Source organism: Ahaetulla prasina, chromosome 3 (genome assembly GCF_028640845.1).
Source record: "Ahaetulla prasina isolate Xishuangbanna chromosome 3, ASM2864084v1, whole genome shotgun sequence".
Lineage (NCBI taxonomy): Eukaryota > Metazoa > Chordata > Lepidosauria > Squamata > Colubridae > Ahaetulla > Ahaetulla prasina.
The window spans coordinates 209107966-209127134 of NC_080541.1; the positions used below are offsets into that span (position 1 = coordinate 209107966).

The 19169-nt window shown below is 42.6% G+C and overlaps 1 long non-coding RNA gene across 1 annotated transcript in view; it reads left to right on the forward strand.

Annotated features, from left to right (window-relative positions):
• The first annotated feature begins 314 nt into the window (after nt 1-314).
• Nucleotides 315-19169, forward strand: part of LOC131195760 (uncharacterized) — a 30196-nt gene continuing 11341 nt past the window's right edge. The window contains exons 1-2 of the long non-coding RNA XR_009154538.1: nt 315-414; nt 16445-16559. This is a non-coding gene — a long non-coding RNA (uncharacterized LOC131195760). The remainder of the gene's footprint in view (nt 415-16444; nt 16560-19169) is intronic.

Below are 19169 nucleotides of genomic sequence, written 5' to 3' on the forward strand. Positions count from 1 at the left end.
TTACACTTCTATTGGATCACTGAACAGTACAAGGGAAAAGACGCAAACTTTACATTTAGAGAAATATTTTACAAGTTAGGTAGTTTAAGAAAAGAAAATGACCCCAGAGTCAAAGCATTCCATGTAGAACAGTGTTTTGCAAACTTGGCAACTTTAAGTTGCGTGGGTTACAACTCTCAGAAGTCCCAAGGCAACATGCTGGAAGTTCAAGCCCACACATTTTAACATTGCCAAATTTGAAAAACAACAACAACAACACTGATGTAGAAGAAATAGACAAAGTATTCATGAGCAAGAGGTAAAGAGAATGAACATTTTCTACCATATGACCTGGTGACGTACGTTCCCAGGTTCCATTTATAAAGGTGCTTGGCTGGTGGAGAGGACTGAAACCAACTAAACAAGGAATTTTGGGTAGGTAATGGTCGGGGGAGGTCCGGGAAAGTGCTGGCAATGGATTTGGACTGAACCACAGAGGTGGATTTACATGAATAATCAAGCAAAGTCCTAAGGATGAGAAAAGGAAATTATGAGACTTTGGTAGCTCTTGTTCCTTTCTAGACTGCAAAAAGTTTTGCCTGCCAGTGGTTCTGGCATTCAAGGGAATGCATTCAAGGATATCTTTGAATGCATTCCCAATGATATATCTGTGCAATATTCATGTAGCTGAGTTGTTGATTAATAGAAGTTTGCAGAGCCTGTGTGTATAAATTTATCAGCCATTGGGCACACTGGACACGAGAGTTTATCATTGGTGATAGGAAAAAATACAGCATTTTTGCTAGGCAACCGGGATTGTGATAGGAGATAGGAAAGAGATAACCAACCTGCAGCAATCTGTGGTTTTAAAATCTACCACCTGTTTAAAGAGCCTTCCTGAGTACTGGAGGTGGGGACAGAGAAAGTGTGTGAGTTTTTTTGAATAAGCCCCTCAGGCAAGGAGATGGGTGGGAGATCATTCTGAGTTAAACATCTATTGTGGATAAAATTATTTACAAAATGCATTGTAAAAGTATGTATATATTCTTAGGTATAATATAATCAATGTAATCAATATCTGTAGAAGTATACGGGTATTGTTTTGATGCAGTGAAACAGTAAAATGGAGACATTTCATTTTCTGGATCTCAAAACAAGTAACAAAAGATTTTACTGAATCTGGACTGCAAGAGGCAAATTCCCCATGCTAGCTGGGGAATTCTGGGAGTTGAAGTCCATAAGTCTTAAATTACAAGGGTTGGACACCCCTTTCTATGGTGGCTGGTTGGAGAATTCTGGTTAGGGAATTCTGGGAATTGAAGTCCGTAAGTCTTAAGTTACCAGGGTTGGACATCCCTGCTTTAATACCCCTGCTTGGCAGCAGATCAGGGGAAAATGCTTTACTGTATTAAGAAGAAGAATTCCTTTTAGTTTCATTCTAAAACTTGGAGCTTCCCTTGGGGGACATTTTCTCAAACTGTGAACTAACCCCCTCTCTCAGCTAAATGTATTGATTTTAGAATAAGAACTGACAAAGTCCTCTAAGGTCTTTATAAACAGGGTGGAAAGAATTGGAGATATTAAAAATTTAAATGCAGAAGTGAGAGAAACAAAGAGATTTCTCCCTATGTGGTGAAGTGGAAAATTCCACTTACTCCTTACAGTTAGGCAGCTTTTAGTTTTACGGTTTTGCTGCCTCGTGTGCCAGTTTCAATTTAGAGTTTCTTCTGTGATACCTTTATGTATACATGGCAAATATTGGATAGAATGTCAAAGCTGCTTGGGCATAAGAGCTGATGTTTCTCTCCACTGGTTACAAACAATGGTGGGGAGGGAGGCGTAATAGGTAATGCAACTTGACAAGTATGGACTCTAAGTTCTCTTTAGATAAAATAACTCTCTTATTTCATTGGGGGAGAGTAAGAGGGAGGGAAGAAACAACATATGGGTACAATGTTTTGAAAATACGGCCTTGCAAGGAAACATATGCCATCAAAGTCCATGTGGCTGATAAATTTGGGGAATTTTCATGATAATCTGCCTCTATATAGAGGTCTTCAAACTTGGCAGCTTTAAGACTTGTGGACTTCAACTCCCAGAATTCTCCAGCCAGCTATGCTGGGAGTTGAAGTCCACAAGTCTTAAAGCTGCCAAGTTTGAAAACTTCTGCTCTTAACATAACATCAGAGTTGGAAGGGACCTTGGAGGCCTTCTAGTCCAACCCCCTGCCCAGGCAGGAAACCCTACACCATCTCAGTCAGATGGTTATCCAACATTTTCTTAAAAATTTCCAGTGTTGGAGCATTCACAACTTCTGAAGACAAGTCGTTCCACTTATTAATTGTTCTAACTGTCAGGAAATTTCTCCTTAGTTCTAAGTTGCTTCTTTCTTTGACCAGTTTCCACCCATTGCTTCTTGTTCTACCCTCAGGTGCTTTGGTGAACAGCCTGACTCCCTCTTCTTTGTGGCAGCCCCTAAGATATTGGAACACAGCTATCATGTCTCCCCTAGTCCTTCTTTTTATTAAACTAGACATACCCAGTTCCTGCAACCATTCTTCATATGTTTTATCCTCCAGTCCCCTAATCATCTTTGTTGCTCTTCTCTGCACTCTTTCTAGAGTCTCAACATCTTTTTTACATCGTGGCGACCAAAACTGGATGCAATATTCCAAGTGTGGCCTTACCAAGGCATTATAAAGTGGCACTAACACTTCACGTGATCTTGATTCTATCCCTCTGTTTATGCAGCCCAGAACTGTGTTGGCTTTTTTAACAGCTGCTGCACACTGCTGGCTCATATCTAAATGGTTATCCATTAGGACTCCAAGATCCCTCTCACAGGTACTACTATGAGAGTATCTTGTAAGATGTTGTTTTGTTGTTCAGCCACTAACTTGTGTCTTTGTCACCCCATGGGTCACAGCATGCCAGCTCCTTTCCCCCATCTTCCACTATCTCCTGCCATATCCAAACTCATGTACATTGTGTTGATGACACTTCCTAACCATCTCATCTTCTGTGTCCTCTTCTCCTTTAACTCTACATTGTTTCCCAGCTTTGGGGTCTTTTCCAATGAGTCCTCTCTTCTCATTTGATAGCCAAAGTATTTGGGCTTCATCTTCAGTATCTATTATTCCAAAGGAAGGGTTGATTTCCTTTAGAATTGACGGGTTTGATCTCCTTGCAGACCAAGGGACTCTCAAGATTCTTCTCCAACACCATAACACCACAATTACAAAGCACTAGTAAGGTATTTCAACCTAAATTATTAAATAGCAATAGTGCATAGTCTTATATATCGCTTCAGCCTTATATATCGCTGTAAGCGGTTTACAGTGTCAGCATATTGCTTCAACAATCTGGATCCTCAATTTACCAACCTTGGAAGGCTGGTTGGTAAATTGGTTTGGAGGTTGGAAGGCTGAGTCAACCTTGAGCCTGGTGAAACTCAAACTCCTGAACTGCTGGCATCTGGCTCCTGAACTGCTGGCAGCTGGCAGTCAGCAGAAGTAGCCTGAGGTATTGCATTCTAACCACTGCACCACCTTATGTACAAATAAAGGAGAATATTTGTAGGTCAGGGTTAAAATGAGGAGTTCTTAGTTCTCTCTGAGCTGCAGATGTTTCATTACCCAAACTAGATAACATCAGCACTGATAATGCTACCTAGTTTAGCTAACGAAATGTCTGCAAAAAGACAACTAAGGACCCCTCATTATGAGATTTATCCAATGGTAATTACTGTAATATGAACCCCCTGCCCTTGTAAATACTTTTAAGTATCTTTATATATAGTTTCATCAGGATGGCAATATCTTATGCTTCTTGGCTTCTATTTTTATTTCCAGTCAGAGGCCTAGCCAATTTTTTTAAAAAAATATTCTAGTCCAGCACTGTTTCTTTGTTTGAGTTTAAATCTTCTATATCAAATAGGCTTTGAATCAACAAAACTGTCAAGGATGCTTTTGCTATTTGTCAGAAAGGAGTAAGATTGCTAGATTTTACTAGCCAGGCATGGCAGCCCTGCTGTCTGATACATTTGCAATGGGTTTTATAAAGTTGTCCATTCTCCATCAATTATACAGTTGGCTGAAGAAAATTTACCATATTTCAACGTGTGTTTATTGCTGGAAGTGTCAACTGAAAGGTAGTTTTAGAAATTTGGACTGCATATATTAATCTGCATATTTAATTTCATTTTTAGAATAGAATAGAATTTTTATTGGCCAAGTGTGATTGGACACACAAGGAATTTGTCTTGGTGCATATGCTCTCAGTGTACATAAAAGAAAGAAAAGATACGTTCATCAAGGTACAACATTTACAACACAATTGATGGTCAATATATCAATATAAATCATAAGGATTGCCAGCAACTAGTTATAGTCATACAGTCATAAATGGAAAGAGATTGGTGATGGGAACTATGGGAAGATTAATAGTAGTGCAGATTCAGTAAATAGTTTGACTGTGTTGATGGAATTATTTGTTTAGCAGAGTGATGGCCTTCGGGAAAAAACTGTTCTTGTGTCTAGTTGTTCTGGTGTGCAGTGCTCTATAGCGTCGTTTTGAGGGTACGAGTTGAAACAGTTTATATCCAGGATGCGAGGGGTCTGTAAATATTTTCATGGCCCTCTTCTTGATTCGTGCAGTATACAGGTCCTCAATGGAAGGCAGGTTGGTAGCAATTGTTTTTTCTGCAGTTCTAATTATCCTCTGAAGTCTGTGTTTTTCTTGTTGGGTTGCAGAACCGAACCAGACAGTTATAGAGGTGCAAATGACAGACTCAATAATTCCTCTGTAGAACTGAATCAGCAGCTCCTTGGGCAGTTTGAGCTTACTGAGTTGGTGCAGAAAGAACATTCTTTGCTGTCCTTTTTTAATGATGTTTTTGATGTTAGCTGTCCATTTTAGATCTTGCGATATGATAGAACCTAGAAATTTGAAGGTTTCTACTGTTGATACTGTGTTGTCTAGTATTGTGAGAGGTGGAAGTATGGAAGGGTTTCTCCTAAAGTCTACCACCATTTCTATGGTTTTGAGTGTGTTCAGTTCCAGATTGTTTTGGTTGCACCATAAGGCTAGTCGTTCGACCTCTCGTCTATATGCGGATTCGTCATTGTCTCGAATGAGACCAATCACTGTTGTGTCATCTGCGAACTTCAGTAGCTTAACAGATGGATCATTGGAGATGCAGTCATTGGTATACAGAGAGAAGAGAAGTGGGGAGAGCACACAGCCTTGGGGGGCCCCTGTGCTAATTGTACAGGTATTTGATGTGATCTTGCATAGCTTCACCTGCTGCTTCCTGTTTGTTAGGAAGCTTGTGATCCACTTACAAATCTGTTCCGGTACCTGTAGTTGGTTTAGCTTAATTAGAAGAATGTCTGGAATGATGGTATTGAATGCTGAACTAAAGTCTACAAAAAGGACCCTTGCATAGGTCTTTGGAGACTCAAGATGCTGTAGGATGTAGTGCAGAGCCATATTAACAGCATCATCTGTTGATCTGTTTGCTCGGTATTTCTTCCTATTATGTAGACTGACTTAAATGTTCATGATTTTTTTTATATATGTCAGAAATATATAATGTAACTTTAATTTTGATTAATATAGGAGAGATGCCTTTGTGGGAATTTTCTGGTCTTCTTTTAATTATGCATACTAACATAGACATACATACATGAATATCTGGTGCATCTTCATGTTTCCTATTTAATAAGTGCTTTATTCTGGGTGCAACCAGTACCAGCTATGGAAATGCAAGACAAGATTCCTTAATTCCCACCATTTCCATAGGAATAATAATAATAATAATAATAATAATAATAATAATAATAATAATAATAATAATAATAATAATAATAATAATAATAATAATAATAATAATAATAATAATAATGTTTTAATTTGTATACCGCCCTTCTCCCAAAGGACTCAGGGCGGTGAACAGGCAAATAAAATACGAACAGAAACATACACAATAATTAAAACAACCCTTAAAAAACTGGTTCAAATTTGCCAGAAAATTTAAAATAACATTACACCCCATAAAATTACAGAAATTTAAAACCCATCAAAATTCAATTAAAATTTAAAATTTAAAATCAGGCCAGTCCAGCCATATGAAATAAATAGGTTTTAAGTTCGCGGCGAAAGGTCCTAAGGTCAGGTAGTTGTCGAAGCCTGAGGGGAAGCTCGTTCCACAAGGTAGGAGCCCCCACAGAGAAGGCCCTCCCCCTGGGGGCCGCCAGTCGACACTGTTCGGCTGACGGCACCCTGAGGAGTCCCTCTCTGTGGAAACGCACCGGACGCTGGGAGATAGAGGCCGGCAGTAGACGGTCCCGTAAGTAGCCCGGTCCTAAGCCATGGAGTGCTTTAATGTGGTAACCAATACCTTGAAGCGCACCCGGAAAACAACAGGTAGCCAGTGCAGTCTGCGCAGGATAGGTGTTACGTGGGAGCTCCAAACCGCTCCCTCAATAACCCGCGCAGCCGCATTCTGGACTAGCTGAAGTCTCCGGGTGCTCTTCAAGGGGAGCCCCATGTAGAGAGCATTGCAGTAGTCCAGACAAGAGGTAACGAGAGCATGAGTGACCGTGCATAGGGCATCCCGGTCCAGGAAGGGACGCAACTGGCGGATCAGGCGAACCTGATAAAAGGCTCTCCTGGAGACAGTCATCAAATGATCTTCAAAGGACAACCGACCATCCAGAAGCACGCCCAAGTTGCGTACCTTCTCCATCAAGGCCAACGACTTGCCCCCGATAGACAGCCGCATCTGCAGCTGACTGTACCGAGATGCTGGCATCCACAGCCACTCCGTCTTGGAGGGATTAAGTTTGAGCCTGTTCCTCCCCATCCAGACCCGTACGGCTTCCAAACACCGGGACAGCACTTTGACAGCTTCGCTGGGATGGCCCGGGGTGGAAAAGTACAGCTGAGTGTCATCAGCGTACAGTTGGTATCTCACCCCAAAGCCACTGATGATCTCATCAGGAAAAGCAGGAAATGGTCTCCTTTTCCTTGATTTTGTTATTGACTATTCTCTCTTACTCTTTGAAGAAGATAAGATATAGGATGTAACAATCAAGCACAGAAGGAGCAAGCAGTAGTCCAAAAGCTAACCCATAAGCCTGCACCAGTCCCAAGATCCAGGCTTTTTCTCCATTGGCTTGATCAGAGGACAAGACTGTTCTTAAATGTGAAAGGTGAGAAAATGAGAAATCCTTGGTATTCTATGAACTTACCTATTTGCTTACAGAACAGAACAGAACAGAACTCGAATCAAATTGGACTAGGACTAGGACTAGGAATAGAATAGAATAGAATTTGAATCAAATCAAATCAAATCAAATCAAATCAAATCAAATCAAATGGAATCGAATGGAATGGGAATGGGAATGGGAATGGGAATAGAAATAGGAATAGCAATGGGAATGGGAATGAGAATGGGAATGGGAATAGGAATAGAATAGAATAGAATAGAATAGAATAGAATAGAATAGAATAGAATAGAAATCGAATCGAATCGAATAGGAATAGGAATAGGAATAGGAATAGGAATAGGAATAGGAATAGGAAGAATAGAATAGAATAGGAATAGGAACCAGAATAGAAATCGAATAAAATCAAATAGGAATAGAATAGAAATCGAATCAAATCGAATCGAATAGGGATAGGGATAGGGAGAATAGAATAGAATAGAATAGAATAGAATAGAATAGAATAGAATAGAATAGAATAGAATAGAATAGAATAGAACAGCAGAGTTGGAAGGGACTTTAGAAGTCTTCTAATCCTATCCCCTGCTCAGGCAAGAAACCCTATATCATTTGTGACAAAGAGTTGTCCAATCTGTTCTTAAAAACTTCCAGTGTTGGAGCATTCACAACTTCTGGAGGCAAATTGTCCCACTGATTAATTGTTCTAATTGTCAGGAAATTTCTTCTTAGTTCTAGGATGTTTCATTACCCAACCAAGTAACATGATCAGTGCACCGATGATGTTGCCTAATCAGATAATGAAATATTTGCAAGCAAACAGACAACAGAGCACCAAGAACAACTCCACAGTTCAACCCAGAGCTGTGGATATTTTCTTCTATTTGATGATAAAATACCAAGTTACAGAACTGAATCATTTTAACTCCTTTCTCTTCCTTTATTGGATTGATTAGACTAGTAACAACATGACTTCAGAATATTTTTACAGAGTTCTCTTTAATGAATTGATGCAGGGATTCTTAAACATCACAGTACTGTTACCCACTAAAAGTTTATGTAGTTTTTATACATACAGTATATGGGCAGGAAATAAATGTACCAGTTACTTTCAATAATTACATTGTAATCTATGTCACCTGTATAAATATAAACATATGTCCTGATTATTATATAAATAAAGATCAATCTAGCATTTTAAATGCCATTAAATATTTGGCCAAAGATTGTGTGTACTGGTAGTTAGAATTACTATTTTATCCTAAAATAGTATCTTAGGTTTCTGAATGCACAACTTGTACAGAAATAGCTCAGGAACTAAATAGGGAGTTATTGCCAGAGAAGTTTAAGGAAGAATATGTAACAATATTCTCTTTAAGCCACAGTCAACCACTACAAGCACATGAGAAAGGAAAAAGGAGAAAATGATATTTATTTATTTTTTAACTGAAGGTGCCCTAGGAAGCCAAAGATGAATGGATGGAAGGTTATTGTGTATGTAGCATGTTTGTCCCTTGTCTGAAAATAGCTTAGGATATGTCTGCAGCAAACACAAGCTTGTAGAGAAGATTGGAATGTTGAGTGACTACACCTTGGTTAATGAGAAAGAAGAAGGATTCATTAATTCAAAGAAAGCTTCAGATGAAACAGATTGACTGTTCTGGTGACGAGGCCTTGTTTAGGTAAAAACAGGATAGGGAGGATGACGTTGTGCTTTTTAAGATAGAAAAGAGAAAAGTCCATAATATTTTTTTTAAAAATTATTTTAATACAAACATTTCATCTTTCATTAAACAGTGTGTCATCTGGGTACAAATATTTTGTGCAATAACAATTAAGATTTACAGCCATATTTAATATTTTGTCTACTCTTAACTTAATACTAATACCTTACATACCTAATATTAAAACAATCCTCTTCTTAGCTTATTTAACTTAATTAAAACATTTTCCATATTTCACATCTCTGCTTTCCTTTCTAATTTTTATATTTGTTCTCTAACCATTGATAGAGTAATTCCCATATGCTATAATAGTCAGAATCTTCCTTTTCTTTAATTGCAAGTGTTAATCTATTCATTTCTGCACATTCTAAAATTTTCTTAATGGCATTCTCATCCATGGGGATCTCTTCACTTTTCCAATTTTGTGCAAATACAATTCTAGCTGCAGTTATTATATGAATAATCAGATATACCCTGTTTCCTTCAAAATAAGACATCCCCTGATAATAAGCCCAATCGGGCTTTTGAGTGCATGGCAATAAGGCCAAGTGCTTATTTCAGGGTTAAAAAAAAATATAAGACAGGGTCTTATTTTTGGGAAAACACAGTACATTTTCTTTACTATAAATTTCTGGCAAAATCCCCAACAAGAATAATTCAGATTTGAAATCAATATGTTGTTGTATCATTTTCTTCAACCATGTACAAATTTTTGTCGAGTATTACTTAGCCTCTACGCATGTCCACCATGTATGACAGTACAACCCCAGTAGCTGGTGACATTTCCAACATTTAACTGATTTATCTTTAAACATTTTGCCAATCTTTCTGGTGGAAGATGTCATCTGTAAAACATCTTATACAAGTTCTGCTGTTGCTAAACTATACGGTTTTTACATGGAATTGACAGAACTGGATAAGATACTAACAGGAACAGAAGAGAGGGTGATAAAAATTGCATAATTACTTGTTGCATATTAAATTAGAAGAAGAACAAGTAAAGGAAACAATGATAGCATGGGCAAAAAACTTTGGTTATACAATAAAGTTAGATAAATGGCAGTAACTATTTTTATTTATTTATTTATTTAATCATATTTATATACCGCCCTATCTCCCAAGGGACTCAGGGCGGTTTACAGGCACTAAAAACAGATAAATAGAATATAAATACAATATAAAACATTTAAAAAACTTATTCCAAAGCCCGTCCAATTAAAAATAGAAATAAAACCCAATTTAAAACCCAAAATTTAAAATCTAGCTCAGTCCTGCACAATTAAATAAGTATGTTTTAAGCCCGCGGCGGAAGGTCCGAAGGTCCGAAAGCTGACGAAGTCCGGGGGGTAGATCGTTCCAGAGGGTGGGAGCCCCCACAGAGAAGGCCCTTCCCCTGGGCGTCGCCAGACGACATTGCCTCGCTGACGGCACCCTGAGGAGACCCTCTCTGTGAGAGCGCACGGGACGGTGGGAGGTATTCGGTCGCAGTAGGCGGTCCCGTAAATAACCCGGCCCAATGCCATGGAGCTCTTTAAAGGTGGTCACCAAAACCTTGAAGCGCACCCGGAAGGCCACAGGAAGCCAGTGCAGTCTGCGCAGGATAGGTGTCATATGGGAGCCACGAGGGGCTCCATCTATCACCCGCGCAGCTGCATTCTGGACTAGCTGTAGCCTCCGGATGCCCCTCAAGGGGAGCCCCATGTAGAGAGCATTGCAGTAATCCAGGCGAGACGTCACGAGTGCGTGAGTAACCGTGGATAGGGCATCCCGGTCCAGAAAGGGGCGCAATTGGCGTACCAGGCGAACCTGGTAGAACGCTCTCCTGGAGACGGCCGTCAAATGCTCTTCTAGAGACAGCCGTTCATCCAGGAGGACGCCTAAGTTGCGGACCCTCTCCATCGGGGCCAATGACTCGCCGCCGATGGTCAGCCGCGGATTTAGCTGACTGTACCGGGATGCCGGCATCCACAGCCACTCTGTCTTGGCGGGATTGAGCTTGAGCCTGTTTCTCCCCATCCAGACCCGTACGGCCTCCAGACACCAGGACAGCACTTCGATAGCTTCGTTGGGGTGGTTCGGTGTAGAAAAGTACAGCTGAGTATCATCCGCATACAGCTGATACTTCACACCGAAACCACTGATGATCTCACCCAGCGGTTTCATGTAGATAAAGAACAGAAGGCGAGAGGATCGACCCCGCGCCACCCCCCAAGTGAGGCGCCTCGGGGACGACCTCTGCCCCCCTGTCAACACCGACTGCGACCGGTCGGAGAGATAGGAGGAGAACCACCGATAAACGGTGCCTCCCACTCCCAATCCCCCCAACCAGCGCAGCAGGATACCATGGTCGATGGTATCGAAAGCCGCTGAGAGGTCTAATAGGACCAGGGCAGAGGAACAACCCCTATCCCTGGCCCTCCAGAGATCATCTACCAACGCGTCCAAAGCCGTCTCCGTGCTGTAACCGGTCGGAAACCGACTGGAACGGGTCTAGATAGACAGTTTCATCCAGGTGCAAGGGAAGCTGATATGCCACCATACTCTCTACAACCTTTGCCGCGCGAAGGTTGGAGACCGGACGATAATTACCTAAAACAGCCGGGTCCAGGAAGGCTTTAAGGAGGGCCTCACCACCGCCTCTTTCAAGGCGGCCGGAAGACACCTCCACCAAAGAAGCGATCGTAATCGCCTGAGCCAGCCTCGTGTCACCTCCCGAGTGGCCAGCACCAGCCAGGAGGGCACGGGTCCAGTAAACACGTGGTGGCATTCAACCTACCCAGCAACCTGTCCATGTCCTCGGGAGCCACAGGGTCAAACTCATCCCAAATAATGTCGCCAAGACCACCCTCGAGCGTCTCACCCGCATCACCGCAATCTTGGTCCAGACCATCCCGAAGCTGAACGATTTTATCGTATAGATAACCGTTAAACTCCTCAGCCCGTCCCTGCAACGGGTCATCCCGCTCCCCCTGATGAAGGAGGGAGCGAGTCACCCGAAACAGGGTGGCCGGGCGGTTATCTGCCGATGCAATGAGGGAGGAGGCGTAGCTACGCCTCGCTTCCCTCAATGCCACTAGGTAAGTCCTAGTATAGGACTTCACTAGTGTCCGATCAGCTTCCGAACGGCTAGACCTCCAGGAACTCTCTAGGCATCTTCTCCGGCGCTTCATCCCCCTCAGCTCCTCGGAGAACCAAGGAGCCGGTTGGGCCCTGCGCCGGGTCAGAGGCCGCAAAGGCACGACTCGGTCTAAGGCCCCTGCCGCGGCCCGTTCCCAGGCCGCAACAAGTTCCTTGGCCGAGCCGTGAGCCAGACCCTCAGGAAATGGCCCAAGCTCCGTCCGGAACCCATCCGGGTCCATCAGGCGCCTGGGACGGAACCAACGTATCGGCTCCGTCTCCCTGCGGTGGTGAATGGCGGTCAGAAAGTCCAGGCGAAGAAGAGAGTGATCTGACCATGACAAAGGTTCAGTGACTATTTCCTTTAAGTCCAGATCTCTCAACCACTGACCAGAGAGAAAAATCAGGTCCAGAGTGCCACCCCCAATGTGAGTAGGGCCATCAATTACCTGGGTCAGGTCCAAGGCCGTCATGGAAGCCGTGAACTCCCGAGCCGCTGTCGATGACGGGCCGGAAGATGGCAAGTTAAAGTCCCCCATGACTAAAAGTCTGGGGGTCTCAACTGCCACCCCGGCCAGCACCTCCAGGAGCTCGGGCAGGGCAGCTGTCACGTAGCAAGGAGCCAGGTACGCGATCAGCAAACCCATCTGACACCTATGACCCCATCTCACAAAGAGGGATTCGCACCCGGCAATCTGAGGCACAGTGGTCTCCCTCGGCTCTAGACTCTCTCTAATCACAACCGCCACCCCACCACCCCTACCCTGGGCCTCGGTTGATGGAATGCACGGAAACCCGCGGGCACATCTCAACGAGGGCACACCCCTTCCGTGCCCAACCAGGTCTCCGTAATGCCTATAAGGTCCGCGGAACCCCTGAATAAGATCACAAACAAGGGGCTTTGTTCACCACGGACCGAGCATTGCACAACATCAATCAAGGCCCGGGCTCTGAGGATCCTGACCATCCGGGAACGGGAGAAGTCCAAGGGTCGGAGCGCGTGATCGCTTTCAGACATCGAGCACGCGCTCCCGAAACTTGGTATGACCTCGCCCGCCATATCTGCCTCTCCCACTTACCGTGTCAATAGAACCACCCTCATCAATAGGAACACCTCCACCCCATAACCTCCGAACCTGATAAAGAAAGACCGCCATGAGCATGTGCAGAGACTGGCCTTACCCGACGGGTTACCCCATTGCCCGCCTTACCCTCCCACCCCTTAAAAGTTCCCTCTCTAAAAAACCCCACAAGCTCTTCTTTTTCGCATGCCACCTCTGTGGGTCCCAAGACCCGTCATGGAGGCCGGCCCTCGGTAGTGAGGAGGGCCATTCCTGCGAGGCGGGGGCACCTCGCAGGCTCAAGAGTTCATCACAAGTATAGTGCGTAGCAGCTGAGACTAAGAATTGGCAAAAACAAAAGCTCCATCTCCGAATGGCAGGTGGTAGCAGATGGTACTAGTCCAGAATGAGGACGGACGTAGAATGGAACAGCGATAGGCACCAAATGACAGTCTAGGTGGTATTCTGTCGAGTGTATAGTCCAAACATCCTGGAACCGGGGGTGAGGGGAGATGGCACTCCAGTCCTTGGCCACATCCTCCTCCGTCTTCCTCTGTCCCCAAATAAGTCCCATTGTCTCCCCCAAAAAGTCCTAATAGGACCAAAAACGGCCATAGAAGTCCCAAAAGGCCGAGGGGGCATGGATGATGTTATCACAGTCACAACCACAGACTGGTTACAGGGGAACCGCCCGAATGCCTCCATCATCTCCCCGCAAACCTCCAACAACCCCTCCAGACATGGCCAGGAATAAATCCTAACCACCCCAGAGGCCAGGTCTCCAGCCTTATCCCCAAGAGGCCAGGCCCATATAAAAGGCTGAACTTCTCCGAGAGGCTGGAGGATATGAAGGCTGCCAAGTCCACAATCCGGCAGCAGGGAGAAAGCCAACAAACCGTGGCACAAGAGGCAGATGGCAGTAGTAAGGGTAGATGTAATACCTCCGCTATCATCCAGATCGTCCAAGTTGCAGAGGCTGAAACCCCCAAAGTCCGAAGTCGATAGTCAGAAGAGGGCCGGAAGACGAGTCCAAGGCTAGAGGCCCGCCAGCGAGACGAATCGGCCGAAAAACGGCCGGCTAGAAAACGCCGACTCATCGCCCCACCTCCGAGCCTCAGAACATGGCCTCCGAATCCACCGCCAGCCTACCCGGCCTCGTTCTCGGCAGCCATGTGTCAGAGAAGGTCCAGAGACCTCTCCCATGGCTGCTCGAAAAGAGATCTCCCGGGCCGGGGACAGCAAGCGGCTAGATGGGCCGCCAGGACATTGCCAGCATCGGAGGGGCCTTTTTCCTCGCCGGAGCCGAGTCTTCAGAACAGCGCCATCTTGCGCATGCACAGAGCTTGGGATAGAAATGGGATAGAAACTATAAATTAACAATGTCAACTCATACAGAAAAGAGAAAAGTCAAGGTAGTTGGTCACTCATTACTATGCGGCATTTAAATCGGCATGTGTTAACATTACTCATTTGTTCATGTAGTGAGTTATCAGAAGCAGAAGCAAGGATCAAGAACGTGACAAAACCATTCTAAAGACTAATAAACTCCAACTATTCTGACAATTCTTCCTTTCTGCTAGTACATGTGGGGACAAATGATACTGCAAAGAGGAGCTTCAACTTTATCATTAGCGATTCTAACTCCATGCTCTGCTGATTAGCAAGCTAGTTTAGTGTGGGCTGGAAGACATAACAATTAAGTGGATATTTATCTTGCTCAGAAATCATACTTACCAATGGTTCCCGATGAAATGGGACACTCACTATTGAGTGAGATGCCACAAAGATCACTTGGACCAGTTTTCGGTCAAAAGATTGTGTAGGCAATATCCAGGGACGTGGTGGCTCAAGGGCTAGGACGTTGAGCTTGTCGATTGAAAGGTCAGCAGCTCAGCGGTTCGAATCCCTAGTGCTGCCGTGTAATGGGGTGAGCTCCCGTTACTTGTCCCAGCTTCTGCCAACCTAGCAGTTTCGAAAGCACGTAAAAATGCAAGTAGAAAAAATAGGGACCACCTTTGGTGGGAAGGTAACAGAGTTCCGTGCGCCTTTGCCATTTAGTCATGCTGGCCACATGACCATGGAGACATCTTCGGACAGCGCTGGCTCTTCGGCTTTGAAACGGAGATGAGCATCGCCCCCTAGAGTCGGCAAAGACTAGCATATATGTGCGAGGGGAACCTTTACCTTTACCTAAGCAATATCCACAAGGTGCCCCAAATATTAAGGGAAGCCTTAAAGAGCAGTGCAGCAAACGTTCACAAGAAGGAGTCTAGACCAGGGGTCTCCAACCTTGAGAACTTTAAGACTTGTGGACTTCAACTCCCAGATTTAATGCTGAAATTAGGGTAAAATCTTCCCTTACTGGCCCCAGATTAGTAATTTGCCACTTGGCTAATTTATTTTCTAGATGATGAACTCTTCCATATTTAGTATAGGCTTTTTTGGGGGGAAATAGTTCGTAAAATTTTAATGTTTAGCTTGGCACAAGGAAAGGTAAGAGACTTGTGCACTGGTTCAACATCTCTCCTCCATATCACCTCTGCTGGGCAGCTTGAGACACATCTTTGCAGCAGAGGTGGGTTTCCCATATGCTTATCACCGGTTCGGAGTGCACGCACACGCTCACTTTGTGCGCTCGTGCACCTTCCACGCACACGCCCAGCCTTGGAAACATGGATAAACAGGACAAGATTACACCGGGGTGGGTGCAGTCGCCACTACCGGTTTGTCCAAACCAGTACAAACTGGCTGAATGCCACCTCTGCTTTGCAGTCTTTTCATCATGCTGTCTATCTCTTTCCAAAAATGTGCAAGAGAAATACTTCACATATTTATTGTGGTAGAATCCTTGAAACTCTGCAGAGCTCAGGTTAATGTTCTTTGAAAGACCTCATCCCCTCATGAAGCAACTCCAGACCTTCTGACATGGTCAAGTATTTTATCTAATGGAAGCTTGAATCAGATTTTTTTTTGCTTCTAAGCCTTGAATCTCAAATTCAGATAGCATCTTCTCGCTTTCCCATCTCAAATACAAACTGAGTCTCGACTGATTGGTGTGTCCCTATGAAATACTATGCAATTAACTCCTCATGACTGTTTTACTGACATCTTTGGATTATAAACAGAAGTGCAGCCAAGCTTGGCTCAATTATGAAACAGATTGAAGTGGCTGGCAAGACATGTTTTGGTGACAAGCAACAGCATGAAATGGTTAGCTATGGGCTTTGCCATTTATGTATTTTTATTTATTTTTTTGTATCTGATGTGGTTCCACAATAGCTTAACTGACATGCTGTATTTGGGCAACTTAATGATGTTATTTGCATTTAATTCTCAGACAGTAGAAATAATGAGAATGGCACCACCCACAGTTTTGAATGATGATCTGAAGCAGGGGTCTGCAACCTTGGCAACTTTAAGCCTGGAGGACTTCAACTCACAGAAAAATTCAGGTTTGAAATCAATATGTTGTTGTATCATTTTCTTCAACCATGTACAAATTTTTGTTGAATATTTCTTAGCTTCTACGCATGTCACCATGTATGACAGTACAACCCCAGTAGCTGGTGACATTTCCAACATTTCACTGATTTATCTTTAAACATTTTTTGCCAATCTTTCTGGTGGAAGATGTCATCTGTAAAACATCTTATAGAAGTTCTGTTGTTCTGATCTGAAGGATGTTCCTTGCAATCCATTTGCCCTCTGTTTTCTAACACATGGCAATATATTTTAGACGCCTTCATCTGCCTAGGAAATATTGGGATTTCTATTCCATGATGAGATTTCCCATTTGAAAAGTTTGTGTAGCTGTAATCCACATGTATGGTCTTCTTAAATAGTCTTCACTTGAAACTTACAATCACCATTAATATTTACATCACAATCAAGCGTTGAAATTTTGAAGTACCTTCATTTCAACATTTCATGTTGTTTTAAAGACAAAAAAGATTCCACTTGGGAACCAAAAAAACCCCAAAATCCCTCCCTCATGACATGGTGGTTGATGGAAAAGATTTATTCCCAAAATAATTAAGCACTGAAGCTTGGAGGGAAAAACAAAACTGCAAATTCATGTACATTGCCAGAAATACGTTAACATTTGACTATCTGTTTTCCCAAGAGGAAACACTACAGCCTTTGATCTGTGAAGCATTTCACTGGAGGGTACAACTAACTGAGCATTAGATATTTAATAAAGATTTTTCACAAATCCGTTCTGAGTTATTAATAATAGCTCTATGAAATATTAATGATAGTAGAACATTTGGTTCCAACATCAGACATTTCCCTGACTATGCCTTGACCAATAATTGCTGGGAAAGAAGCAATTCACATGAGTTGAATAAGTGGGTTCTTTGCATCATATTTTTACAGCATACTTTTAGCTTAGCTTTTTTAAAAAAAAAAACAGGAAACCTTAATTGATCACTTAACCGTACTTAGCATGGAATACATTTCAAGCTATTTTTTTTCCTTGCGTTTGAAAGTGTAGGAATAAAAACAGGTGGCAAGGGGTTTGTTTTTTTCCCCTTCTCAAAGGCATTCTTTTAAAGAAGTATTTATAGCTGGTAGCAAGGTTATCTTCATCTAAATTCCAAGCCAACCAGTCTGTGAATGGATAAAGGAAAAACTATAAAGTATTGCAAATGAGTGAAGCCATGCTAACTTTTTAAATTTATTTTTCTTTTTCATATCAACCAGAATCTCCCATGAATTTTATACAACAAATACAATAAGCATAAGCAGGTTATTAAGTTATGTAAACCTTTACATATAATGTTAATAAAATAAAAAAGGGAGATAAAAAGATTAAAGTTAAGAAAAGGGTCTCTGCCTACTTTTAGAATCTACTTTTAGCATGCCATGCAAACCTTTAGGTAGCTAAGAAAAGTTGCTCACTCCAGCTATGGACTGCCTTGTTCACACATGTTCTTTTTTTCTACCAGTCAGTTAACAGAAAGGGTATTTATAAAAAAGCTGGACTTCAACAAAAATCAAATACTTATATAAGACTTGGTGGTGCAGTGGTTAGAATGCAGTACTGCAGGCTAACTCTGCCTGCAGCCTGGAGTTTGATCCTGACAGGACTTGAGGTTGACAGAGTCTTCCATCCTTCTGAAGTTGGTAATATAAGGACCCATATTGTCGGGGGCAATATGCTGACTCTGTAAACCATTTAGAGCACTTGTGTCAAATTTGTGGTGTCATGTTGCTATCATGTGATGTTTTCCCCCTTCACAGTGCTGGGATGGGCATGACCTATGTGTGACACATTCAGCCCATGGGTTTCCAGTTTGACACCCCAGATTTAGAGAGTCCTGTAAAGCACTACGGAACGGTATGTAAGTCTAAGTGCTATTGCTATGTCCTCATCTCTGCGTTTCTGCAGGAACACAGCTCTGTTTAGAATAGAATAGAATAGAATAGAATAGAATAGAATAGAATAGAATAGAATAGAATAGAATAGAATTCTTTATTGGTTAAGTGTGGTTGGACGAACGAGGAATTTGTCTTGTGTGCCTATGCTCTCAGTGTACATAAAAAGACAAGATACATTTGTCAAGAATCATAAGATACAACACCTAATGATAGTCATAGTGTACAAATAAGCAATCAAATCATACTAGGAAACAATCAGTATCAATATAAATTGTAAGGATACAAGCAACGAAGTTACAGTCATATAGTCATGCAGATGGGTGATAGGAACAATGAGAAGACTAATAGTAATAGTAATGCAGCCTTAGTGAACTGTTTGACAGTGTTGAAGGAATTATTTGTTTAGCAGAGTGATGGCATTGAAAAACTGTACTTGTGTCTAGATGTTTTGATGTGCAGTGCTCTATAGTGTCATTTTGAGGGTAGGAGTTGAAACAATTTATGTTCCAGGATGTAAGGGGTCTGAAAATATTTTCACAGCCCTCTTTTTGACTTGTGCAGTATACAGGTCCTTAATGGAAGGCAGGTTGGTATTAATTGGGTTTTTTTGCAGTTTAATGCCACAATGTACCAGATAGGATTTAATTTGCATGCCTTTAGGAGATCTTTTGTTCTCATTC